Raw genomic sequence first — 8,035 nt, 5'->3', positions numbered from 1 at the left:
CTGGCCTGGGGCTCCCAGACATGCATGAATACATGCAGGTGCAGAGCCCCCCCAATATCTCTGTTGCAGGGTGCTAGCCCTCTTCCCCTCCCACCATCTCCGACAGCAATACCTTCATGCTTTAGAGCAGGTACTTGACATTTGGTGCGTGGGGGGTGGGTGCCCTGTGCCTTTTGCTGTTCCTGTGAAAAACTCCCCTAATTCGGCCAGGTTATGAGTCTTTCCAAAAATCCAGTTTGCACTGCTCATTAGAGATCTGTTGGAGTTGGACAGCTAAATTCTTGGACGATTCCCTCTGCTGTCCCCTCTCTGCTTCTGGGTGTGACTGGACTCCACCACCCCATGGAGCATGCTCCATCCTGGGGATGAGCTGGGACTTTCCTGCTCCAACTGCTGCTCCCAGCAGCTGGGGCTCGCTGTGGCCATCATCAATAGGCACAGGAACTGAGCGAAGTGAGTCTGTCTCTCCTGTGCCTTCTGGAGAGAAGGAGGAACAGCCTAATTAGATATAGGGAGTAAGGAAAGGTGGAGGGGATGTTAGGGAAAATGAATGCAGGAGGAGGGATTGGGGCAGGAGCTATGGGGAAAGAGGAGGCAGGATAGGAAGGATTAGGAACAGGACAGGAGCTAGGAGTGGGGGACAGAAGCAGGAGTAGAGGGGGCCAGAAATGGTGGGATAGAAGGGGAGGGAGATAGGAGCGGTTTGGGGACATGGATAAGAGCTAAGGACAGAGGGAGGGAAGAGTGCAGGTGCAGGAACCAGGGGGACAGTCAGAGTCAGCGTTACGGGTGGGTGATGTGGGTGACTGCCCAGGGCGCCATGGTCAGGGGGTGCCATGGTCAAGAGGCAAGAGGGCCAGCCTGGGGTGTGAGGCCATGGAAGGGAGCTTGTGACAATGAGGGGAGAGGCAGCGGGGCCTGGCGGTTATGAGGGGGGAGCCTGGGGGAGTATGTGGAGGCCAGGAGGTTTGGGGGAGGAGTGGGAGGTCGGGGGAGGGGGTGGAGCCCTGGGGGTGATGGGGGGGATGAGGAGCTGGAGGAGGCAACAGGAGCCAAGAGCAATGTGGGTGATTGTGTGTGGGGGGGGCGGGGGCCGGTGGAGAGATAAGGGAGACAGCTGGGTCCAGGGATGATGGGGAGAGGGGGTGAGCCCAGGGAAGCAGTGGGGGCCAGGGGCACTAAAATATAAGTTTGCCCAAGGCACCATTTTCCCTAAGGCCGACTCTGGGGACAGTGACAGGAGTCAGACATGGGGGAATGAGCAGGAACCGCGGAGGTGGGGACGGGAACAGGGGCAGAGGGTTCTGTAACCACTAAAGTATATTCCCCTACAGAACCAGGCAGGGCACCTGGGAAAAAATAGTATGTGATTAAAGATTATTATAATGTATATATGCACAAAGGGGGAAATGAGATTGCACGGTCACCGTAAGTGGCATTTCCTGACTTTTGAGCGCTTGACTTTGCTATCCAGCATTCTTATAACACAGGGCTTTTGGCTGTAATATATAAAGAAAAAGAGCTGTATAATAACAGTACTTCTCATTTCTATTGCATCCTTCATCTGGGCAGCTCAAAGCTTTGAGCTACCATTGCCACAATAGTCAGGTGGTAAACTCTAGTTCAGGATTAGTGATGAGGCTGAAGTAGGTCTCTTGTTCCCTGTTCTTTGTTCCTAGTTCTCAATTCCTTATACAAAGGCTGAATTTAAAAAAAAAAATTAATCAATGTAAATAGATTTTTTTAGAAATGTCAGCAAAATAAATGATTGAAATTTATAACACTATTTTTTTTTTCAAACAAACAATGAATATATACACTTCTGAGATGCAAGCAAAGACCAAAATCCCACTTGATACAACTCCTCTTAATTTGAAAAAGTAACTAAGATTTGAGTATGTGAAAATGACATAGTACCTCTTAGGTCACCCCAAGTGACATATCCTTGCAGCCATTCAATCTTTCCGAAGTAGCTGGAACATGCCTTGAACCAGAAGCTTTATTTCTGAGCAATATCCTGCCACAAGTTACACCCCCAAGCTTCCACTTTGCAAATGCTCCTTGAATAAGTTTGACTGGCTGTAAATGACAAAATACCATTAGGGTCACATTAGATGACCCTCATCTACACAACCATTGTGAAGACTCCAGAAGATACCACTCCCTGACCCAAAGTTTCATTTCTGCACAGAGGGCTGGCCTGTGTCATGCCCTTTCAACCCACCCTCAACTTTAGTTTTGCAAATGATCCTTCAATGGGGAACTGTGGTTTCAACCCACATAAATAACAAGAGACCTCTCAAGTCAAGTGGCATACTAGTTCTGAAAAGGATTGAAGTTGAACATGATGTTCCCTGATCCCAGTCTTTTTTTCTGTGCAAAGCACTATCCTGTCTCACTACACCCTTCTTCCATTTTGCAACTTGAAGAAGCAATTGGGTTTGATAGATGGGGTACAACAAGGACAGATGAAGGGAAGAGAATGTATAAATATTACCCATTACTTTTCTATTTTACAGTTATACATGTTTTCTATATTAACATACCCCCCCCCCAAAAAAACCAACCCTTTGTTGTCAAGCAATTATGTTTTCTACACAGTTAACATACCTGATGCAAAACTAAAAAAACCCAAGGAAATGAAAAGTTAAAACATCAAACAGTACATATCCTCTAATCTATTCCTCCCCTTCACAGGCACACATCTTACCGCTGTGACAATTACCAAACACAGACCATGCTCTGTAGCCTTAACTATGCCCCCTTGAGTTGCCAGACTTCTATCACCACTTTTACTGGCCCTTCTGCACCCAAAGATTTGATCTTCTACCACTTCCACCAGAGATTTCTCTGCATGACAGCAAGTAAACTGGAAAACCAACATGCATTTTGGTTGTTCTATCAAAATACTCAGTTGCATCAGTTTAAATACCATTCATTGACTATTCAGAGAAGATTTTAGGAGCATTTCCCTTCACCAGCCCTCTCTGTAGCTCTTTTCTCCATGTAATGTGAATGTAGTAATATTTAATATAATATTTCAAATATTAAATAGTTTAATAGAAGACATCAAAGAATTTGGCCTGAAAAGTAAGAATTTATTAAAGCAAAACTTCTGTCATTACAGGTATAAAGTTATTGTGTAGGCCCCAGCACTGTAAACACTGTGATATAAGCCTGAACCAAAGCAGGCCGGACCATGGACGCATAGTTGAAGCTTAAGGGTTACATCCTCACACTGGAAGAGAACAAAACTAGACATTATAGATAAGGATGTTCCGTACACATTGATTGTTTGTTTATGCCACCCCAGGCTCCGCTATGATAATTGATTGCTTGAACATATAAGTGAGAACATCCTGGCTAAACATTCTGTGATTTAACATTTATGACACATTGGGGCCCTGCTTGTAAATACCTACGAATGAATGTTTGGAAACATCCTAAAATCTAATTGTAATAATTTACATGTGAAAAAAAGGTGCCCAATGTGTATCAGGAATGTGGTTGATGTGTAAATCATGGGGCAATTAAAAAAACAAATAAAATTTCTTGTATTTCTTTTTAGTAAAATAGTATTAATAAAATTGGTGTAGGTGTAAGAATTTTATTAAGTTAGTAAGTAAGTATAAAATAATTGTTACCAATGTAATAAAATAAAAATGTAATGATTTTTAGCAAGTATAAATACGGAGTAAATGCAGTTTGAGTCTGTTGAAATAAGACAGCGAGGAAATAACTGCTGAGATAATGGTTCTCAGCCTCCAAGAACAGGAGAAAGAAAAGATGCTTTTGTTTAAAAAACGTTTACAATCCAGATAGCCGAAGATCAAAATAACCCCAAAAAAACAGAGGAGTTAACACCCAAAGACAAAAAGAAAACAAAGTGTAAAACAAAAACAAAAAAGTAATAAAAAAGCTGTCACACGTGCGATATTGCGATATCGAACGTAATTGACGATTGCATCAAACAAGGAAACTATCTGACACAACAAAATCCATAGACCCAAATAAAAATAAATAAGTATAAAAACTACCTAGACTTTGGGCTCGTTCTGCAAATCCGAAGGAGCATCGTGTCGCGACTGACAGAGTCTGGCTCCACCCTCGTGTCTGAATCACCTGGCCAGTGATTCAGCTCAGGCAACAAGGAACTGGTAATTATATCCATCCTGCAGAACTGTGTGTATGTGTGTGTAAGTAAAAGTGTGCTTTAGGCAATTGCTTTTTTAATTTTTTTCTTTTTGTATTCATAATAAACACAGCATACTGCCTTATCCCCTGAATAAAATCCTGCTGTTTATTTTATAACAGTTGGAATAATCTGCAGTATTGGAAGCCATTCAGTATGTTTCCACAAACTTGGAAAAGTTCAGAGCTGTCATTTCTATGATGGCATTTTTTAATTCTAAAGCAAAGGAAGTGGAGATATTTCAGCCACAAAAGAGATGTTCTCCAAATATCACCTAAAGAAAAGTGGCCTCAGTCACATTGCTGCTGTACCAGGGTGTTGAATGAACTACACTATTTTGAAAATTGTTGGATGTGAGTTGCTGTCATAGGATAAATGTTAAGTGAAATTATATGGTGAGGTATGTTATGGGCTGAAGATCAAAAAGAACACACACCAGTGGGTGGATGGAGACATAGGGTATGTCTGCACTGCATCTGGTAGTGAGCTTCCATGCCCAGGTCCACAGTCTTGTGCTGGTTGGACTTGCGCTAGTCAGGGTCACCATTTGGGCAGGGGGCACATGTCCTAGCCAGGTGGAGCTCTTAACTGCAATACAGCCTGTGTGTAATGTGAGTTCTGCAGAGAGGTGCTGCTCCCAGCTTGTGCCCCTGGAGCAGGGAGTCAGCATTTTGTTGTAAACAGAGGCAGGATGATTAGGATAAGACAGGGCTGGTAATTAAATTAAGGATCTGAAAGTCCTTAGATGAGCTTGTAAAACAGGAATCCCTGTGGGGGGAGGGGTTTGAAGACAGAACACATTGGACTCAGAAGAAATATAGCCCAGGTTACATTAAAAAAGAGAAAGATGTGAAGGGGATAGGTGAAAAAAGGGTCCAGGGAAGGGATAACAAATGGCACCATCACTGCAGTACCTGAGTGCCTTATAATGTCTAACCTATTTCTCCTCAAAGCCCCTCTCTGAGGTAGAGCAGTGCTGTCATCCCCATTGTACAGATGGGGCTCTGAGGCACAGAGAGACTAAGGGCCAGATTTTCAAATGTATTTAGGGACCTAGTGAGATTTTCAAAAGTGTTTAGAAGTTTAGGTGCTTTGTAAACCCGACTAGATGCATAGCTGCATCTTTGGGTGCCTGGAAACTTTTGAAACTCTGTCCCTAAGGCACTGGCTTGAGGTCATACGGGGGGAGAAGTAGAACCAAGGTCTCTCAGGGCTATCTCCCTATCCATTAGAAAAGCCTATCTCTCTGCTGCATGCCAAAAAAAAAAAGGAGAGTCTGATAGATGGGAGAAAACCAAAAAGGCTTGTTCTCTGAGACTCCAGCAAACAGTCCCAGGTGATTGGGATGGAAGTCCTGGTTGACAGCATGAAAAGCAGCAAAGAGGTCAAGAAGGATGGAGAATGAAAGTCAGATGAGAGGAGATAACTTGACCCCCAAAGGGTGGCAGGTTCTGCCCCAGGCTGGGTTGTGAAGCACTGGCTGCTAAGCAATTTTACATTTCAGCTGAAAACCTTTTTTGTCATTTTTTGTTCTGAGTTTGAGAAAAGGAAGGAATGAGGAAGTGTTGTATGGGTATCAGATGTTTTTATGCCTCAAATTCTTAGGGTTTCAGCTTGTATTCAGGCCAATTCCAGAACAAAGAACAGAAATTGCATCCACAGAGTCCATAAACTCAACGATCATTGTCATGATTTGTACTATTCACTGGGCACCATCTGTGTACTCAGCACTGTTCAGAATATTCCAGAAAATGTAATGCCTGAGCCAAGGCGTATAAAATGTGTAGCTCTGGATAAAATGGCTCAGATATTTAAGTATGACATGTAGAGTTACATTGACGGCATAGGTGCTGACAGCAATAGAAGTTTTATTTAATTAAGGACAGGAAGATTTCGCCCTCCAACTTTTTTTCAAGAGGAAGAGCTGCCCAGACCTCTGGTGCCTGTTTATTTTCTTTTCCTGCTTGCACTGGGCCTGATATACCTCAGCAGACTCAATTTTTTTCTCAACTTTAAAATGTGGAATTTTCTTGGTGTTTGGTTGTAAATATTCCCCTGGGAGAACTGCAACTCATTCACTGTAGTGTTGTGTTTATGAGTCTTCTGGAAAGTAACTAGCCTTTAAACAGATTTGCAGTGTTGTCAACTCTCATGATTTTTATCATGAATCTCATGATCATTATTTTTTCCTTAAAGCCCTAGCTCCTGGAGTCAAGTGGCTATGTGATGATTTCAGCCTTCATTCTTGAAGAAAAAGTAAGTTTCTAGCCCTTGTGGCTGTGCAGAAAGCTTCAAAATGTGACCTCACTGTGACCCGTCCCATGCCCAGGGTAGCCAACTGATAATGCCAAGGTCAGGGCAGGCTGCAGACGGAGAGCACATTCTCCCAGCACTGGTGGGTGGCACTGAAGCCAGACTTCCCAACCAGCCACAAGCTGCGCTTCTGAATCCCCACAGATGCCAGTATACAAATGCACACAGCCCCCTTTACTGCATTTCAGCTTCTGGCTCCCAGTCAGCCACTAGGTCCAGTAAAGAGACCAGTTATTTAAACTCTATGCTCTTTACTAAAAAGGTTCCCTCTTACCCCAAAGGGTCTGCCACAGTACCAGTTCAATATAAGTTTGGATCTTACCTAAGATACCATGCTGCCAGCCAATCCTTTAGTAACTAAAACTAAAGAAATAAACCATAAGAGAAATGTTAAAGGATTAGAGCAATCAGATACATACAAATGATTGAAAGTCCATATACATCAGGTTTCTAGAAGAATTGTGGAGTTGCAGGCTTGTATAGTTCCTCTGGTATACATCTAACACCTGGATGGGTCTAAGTCCTTCGGTTCAGTTGCAAACTGAATTGATCCAGAGGCAAGTATGTGTCTGTAGCTGAACAGGAACTAAGACAAAATGGTTTATGTGGCTTGGCCTTGTATACCCTCTGGCCTTGGCCATGCTGTCTTGTGGAATGTTACAAGAATTAAAATGGAGTCTAGAGCCACATGGGCCAATCCTGGTAACTCTTCAGGTATGCCTTTAGTTTCTTCCTGGGCCTCTTGCATCCCTGAGTGTCTTAATGGGCCATTAAGCAGGCTATTGTCCTGCCGCCATCCTATCTGGGGTGTTGACCAGGCAGCACAATTTGAAATACAGATATCTCAAATATATCTATAACTTCCATTTCACATATTACACATAAACATAAGTATTATCATCTGACTTAGCATATTATAATCTTTCCAACAGTACCTGACATGGCATATCTCACATGGATTATTATGATGTTAACCAATATGACAAATGCTCTCCCCCCATCTACCCAGCATGACACCCACTGCCCTCTAAAGGCTCAAAAAGCAGGATTGGCAATACTGTGAAAGTGACTTGAAAGTGTTAGGTTCCCCTCCGGTTAAAATCAGTTTTTAGTCTATTATTTATAGTATGGCAACTCTCCTGATCCTGAGGCAGGTGCAGTATAAACTCACAAGCCTTGTCCTAATAGGATGTTTCCAAAAGTTAAATGATCTATTCCAAGCTTGGAGAACTGCAAAAAATAAGTAGCCTAAAAGATAGAAAGTCATCTAGATTTCTCTACAATTGTTTTAATTGTTGTATTCAAGAGTAAGAATATACATTAAAATTTTAAACCTAACCAGTGTCCCTTAAGTGACTAGACACAAGATGTCGGAACATCTTAGTATTGGAGTTGAATGGGTCTAATATTTATTTAATTTTCTTTCTCTATATAGGAATTAGATACAGTGCTCCTGTCAGCTAACTTCTAAATTATATCTGCAAAAAACCTAGAGTTTTCAGGTGCCTAAGTAGCCACTGGAATCTGGTT

Source organism: Emydura macquarii, unplaced genomic scaffold (genome assembly GCF_026122565.2).
Source record: "Emydura macquarii macquarii isolate MOO-44397 ecotype Brisbane River unplaced genomic scaffold, CSIRO-AGI_Emac_v2 contig_1477, whole genome shotgun sequence".
NCBI lineage: Eukaryota > Metazoa > Chordata > Testudines > Chelidae > Emydura > Emydura macquarii.
The sequence above is the reverse complement of the archived record's forward strand: the minus strand, read 5'-3'. Positions refer to the sequence as shown.